This window comes from Lactuca virosa, chromosome 8 (genome assembly GCF_052849685.1).
Source record: "Lactuca virosa cultivar CGN04683 chromosome 8, Lactuca_virosa_CGN04683_v6, whole genome shotgun sequence".
Classification (NCBI taxonomy): Eukaryota; Viridiplantae; Streptophyta; class Magnoliopsida; order Asterales; family Asteraceae; genus Lactuca; species Lactuca virosa.
The window spans coordinates 199,663,358-199,668,577 of NC_136433.1; positions in this window are offsets into that span (position 1 = coordinate 199,663,358).

Sequence of the window (5,220 nt, forward strand, 5' to 3'; positions counted from 1 at the left end):
AGATGTGATCTTGTTGCGAGGAATTCCTTCACCGGCGGATTTTAGAGCTTTGCGAAGATTGGTCGCGGCTACCCTGTGAAGGCTAGGGTGTGCCCAGAAGGGTTACCATGTTACTAGAGTGATTGGGCGTGTAAGGAATGGTAAGGAATGATTTCGGGGACAGAATCTAATTTAAGTGGGGGAGAGTTGTAACACCCGTTTATTTAATAAATAAATAAAGTAATAAATGATTGTATAATAGCTCTAAAATCAATAATTATATAGCAAGGTGTTGGTTTCCGAGAGCCAAAGGCTACAATGTTAGAAGTCGGGGGTTAAAGTGTAAAGTTTCAGATTAGATTCGTAAATATCTATGAAGGCATGGACTTAAAATGTTAACATGGCTGAAGTTTGAGCATTGGACTTAAATTGAAATGGATTTGGAATGCTGGGGGTTGTTTTAGTAAAATTCGGACTTAAATTGTAAAGGATTTACATGGATGTGGTTAAAAGGGTAAAATAAGAGCTGACATTGAAAAGAAATGTGAAGGGAGGGACAATTTGTGACATTATGGAAAAATGCTTAAGGGCGTCGGGTATATAGTGATCAAACCCTAACCCTAACCGGCCATATCACAGCCGCATCCCTCCATCCTTATGACCCCTCGCCGGCGCCGCCGCTATGACGTCTCCGATCAGCATCCGACGACAATGCCTTCGGATCTCCATTCATCTCCTCCTTCTCCTTCCTTCAGTCGCAACCACATGAGGCTTCACCCACCGCCAGCCACTTCGCAAACTGGAGCGCCACCCCTGTGACATCCCCATTTTCACGGCCAGAAAAGACCGATTTTGTTTATGCTTTATAAAAATCAGAGTACTTATTTTAATATAAATCTGGCGGAATTTGTTCCCAGAAAAACATGATAAATACGTTATCAAAGCATTTCCGAAGAAATGTATTTTTATTCATTTTAAAACATTTGGGATGTCATCGTCAATACAGAAACATAAGCATAAACAGAACTTACATTCATTTACACTAGTGATCTACATCTCTTTTAAATCTCTCAGTGTAAAGTAACCTCGTGTCGGCACCTCTGATACAAATAAGTTGAGTCGGTCAGGTTGGGAAACCTGGTGAGTACATAGGGTTTTCAACCCACAATAATATAATTATTATGTTTAATCATCAAACAATTAACCCAATTACCCATCCCCGTTATCTTATTTACTCATAAGGATCTACCCTAAGAATCAGCTATCTCTTGTTCATTCATTCCTAAGGATCATCCTAAGGAATCGGCACGCAGTCCATCGTCACCGGGGTTTAGGCACTAAGTCTGCAAAGTCGCCAGGATTTATACAACTGGCACTAAGTGCACATAGCCGCCAGGGTTTAGGCACTAATTCTGCATATACGCCAGGGTTTATACAACAGGCACTAAGTCCGCATAGTCGCCAGGGTTTTGGCACCAAGTCTGCATGATCGCCAAGGTTTAGGCACCAAGTCTGCATGATCTCCAGGGTTTAGAGTACACCGGGTGAACACATCGTTCACAACACCTACAGGTTGCGAGCCTGCTAGTGTTCCACTGGACTGTCTAGAATAGTCTGTGGTTGTCATCCATACTCTGCTAGATGACGGGGCCATCATTTGGGAAAGGCATCTCACATCGTCCACCTCTCACACTCACCTCATGGTCTATAACACCTCTCAACTCATCATCTAACTCATATTCCATCTATTACATCTACCCATGTTTTACCCAACATATTATCGTAGATATATATATATATATATATATATATATATATATATATATATATATATATATATATATATATATATATATATTATATATATATATATATATATATATATATATATATATATATATATATATATATATATATATATATAGTTTAAATCATTTAAAACATGTATAAAATCGTTCATCTAGCATAGATAGAAAGTATACAGATAAAATGCACACATAGCACGTAATTTATATAAAATACTTCATATCTATGTGTAAGATGAAAGTAACTATGCACTCAGTTGATAAGGTGGTGACTCGGTACTCGGACAGCGCTTCGTTTACTTATATAATAATTTCCTTCGACGAAACCTAGTATTATTACCACTAGATTTTAGTCTAATATTTACCGTGACTAATTATTAGTTTTATTATTATTATTATTATTATTATTATATAAGCGTTCAAACAATACTTTCCAACCACTATGTTGTAACAACGTAAATTTCCAAAACAATTTTTCATTTTTAAAACATACTTTTATTCATAAGGTAATATCAAAACATAATGTATCCAATGTTATCATAACAAAACATATCCCATAATCTCAAGACATAAACTCCATGAGTGTGTACGGATCATGTCGGCGCCTTCCCGCGATCCTCGCTAGTACCTAAAACACATAACACAACAACTGTAAGCATAAATGCTTAGTGAGTTCCCCAAAATACCATATACGCACATACGCCACTCAAGGCTATAAGACCTTCCGGTCACTGTGTCTCATAGGACTTCTGTCCCACAACCCTGATAGACCTTCCGGCCCTACCCGTAATGACCTTCCGGTCCATATCATCCTGACCTTCCGGTCCACATCATGATGACCTTCCAGTCCTTATCATTCATAACATACATAACACATACATATCATATAACAGCATACAGCACATACATCTCATCGCATATAAGACCTTCCGGTCATACATAGGTACCACTCTAGGTACAGTATAGTGAGAAGACTCTCCTCGTACGAAGTCGGATAAACTCTCGTGCTTGACGTCCCGACCTAGCTTCCTCCAATCATACGAATAACATTCCTGATCAATACCCTCTCATAGCCTCATCTCTAAAGATTGGGTAGAAGGCCATCCTACCCCTCCCTGAAATCTCCTGAATCAGCTTGACCAAAACCCTAAGGTCAACTGAAGTCAACGGTCAAACTTTGACCCGACTCGTCGAGTGCACATGGGCGACTCGGCGAGTCCATGCGGGTCCTCAGAATCCTTCTAGCCTCACTTGGCACGTCGAGTCATCCCTTCACTCGACGGCTTACACCTGTCACGAATCGCGGGGCAACCCCGACTCGACTCGTCGAGTCCACTTATGAACTCGGCGAGTAGCGTCCATGGCAACACTCAAATGACCTTCTGAGGTCAGATCCGCTTCTCTAACCTATAGATCTGCCCTCCCTATTCACAATAATCACGTAAAGGTCTGACCTTTACACTCATGCAACACACATAGGGCTCTCTTTGGTGAAATCATCTCTAAAAAGGCAACCTAAGATCATTTCTTCCATGGAACAACATAAAGCAGGTTGGATAAGGCTCTTTGGACATCTAAAGGTCCAGATCCAGATTCTAACACTCAAAGGGACAATATACTCATCATTTCATGCCAATAAAAGGGTATAGAAAACCCTAAATTCAAGGATCTCATACTAAACAGAAGAAAGGATCGATTTACTACCTCAAAGTTGCAGATCCAAGCTGGAAATCCACAGAATAGCAATACCCTTGACCTCCTCTTGCTGGAAACACCTTCTTCTTTGCAAAATCACACTAATAAGGATCAAAAAGGATCTCTCTCTTATACCACTCATTCAAGCTCTCTAGGGTTTCTCTCTCTGGACTGGTAGCCGCAATTGAGGGCTATAAGGACCCTTAAATAGGGCACAGGCCCAAAGATTTAGGGTTTCTGCCCACAGCGCGGACTCGTCGAGTCCACCCATCGACTCGTCGAGTCCCTTCATTAATCCAGTCAGCAAATCGCAATCCTACTCGACGAGTCTAGGCGTCAACTCGTCGAGTCCGTCCTCCTAACTCAAAATAAATGAATAACATAGAATACCTGGGAATCCGGATGTTACAATTCTCCCCTACTAGAATCAGACTTCGCCCTCGAAGTCTCGCTCGGCAAACAACTCTGGATGTTGTTCCCGCATCTCTAACTCCGACTCCCAAGTCAGCTCGGACCCTCACCGACGTTGGCACTGGACCTGAACCCGGGGCACCTCCTTGTTCCTCATAACCTTCATCTTCCGATCCAGGATCGCGATCGGTCTCTCAACATAATTCAGGCTCGCATCCACCTGAATATCCTCCAGCGGCACCACCGCCAACTCATCGGCTATACAATTCCTCAACTGAGACACGTGGAAGGTATCATGAATCTGGCTCAACTCCGTAGGTAGCTCCAAACGATACGCTACCCTGCCCACCCTCGCGGTCATCCTGAATGGACCAATGTATCGGGGCCCCAGCTTGCCCCTCTTCCTAAATCGGATCACTCCTTTCCAAGGAGACACCTTCAGGAGTACGAAGTCTCCCACCTGAAACTCAAGCTCGGATCGTCGCCTATCCGCATAACTCTTCTGGCGACTCTGAGCTGTCAACAACCTCTGCCTGACCTGCTATATCTGCTCAGTCGTCTGAAGCACTATCTCAGTGCTACCCATCACGCGCTGCCCTACCTCTCCCTAGCAAATGGGAATCCGACATCTCCTCCCGTACAACACCTCGAAGGGAGGCATACCAATACTCGAATGGTGGCTGTTGTTATAGGAAAACTCAGCCAACGGCAAGTATGTGCCCAACTTCCTCCGAAGTACAACACACATTCTCGAAGCATGTCCTCGAGCGTCTGAATCGTCTGCTCACTCTGTCCGTCCGTCTGTGGGTGGCAGGCGGTACTGAAATGCAACCTCGTACCCAACTCCTCATGGAACTTCTTCCAGAACCTGGAACTGAAACGTACATCTCGATCTGACACAATCGAGATCGGTACTCCATGACGCGATACCACCTCTCTCACATACAACTCAGCCAGCCTCTTTGCGGAAGAGCTCTCACTGATCGACACCCCTTGCGGTCCTTGGCAATTTGTTGATAAAATCCATGGAAATCTGTTCCCACTTCCACTGGGGAACCTCAAGTGGCTGCAACTTGCCATGCGGACGCTGGTGCTCGGCCTTAACCCGGCGACAGGTCAAGCACCTCTCAACGAACCACGCAACATCCCTCTTCATACAGGGCCACCAATAGTCTTTCTTCAAATCCAAATACATCTTAGTGACTCCGAGATGGATCGAGAACCTCCATCTATGCGCCTCCTCCATCAGAATGGTACGTGCCCCGCCTGTATACGGCACCCAAATCCGAACTTGAAAGGTCATCAGCCCTCGGCTATCGGTAACGAACTC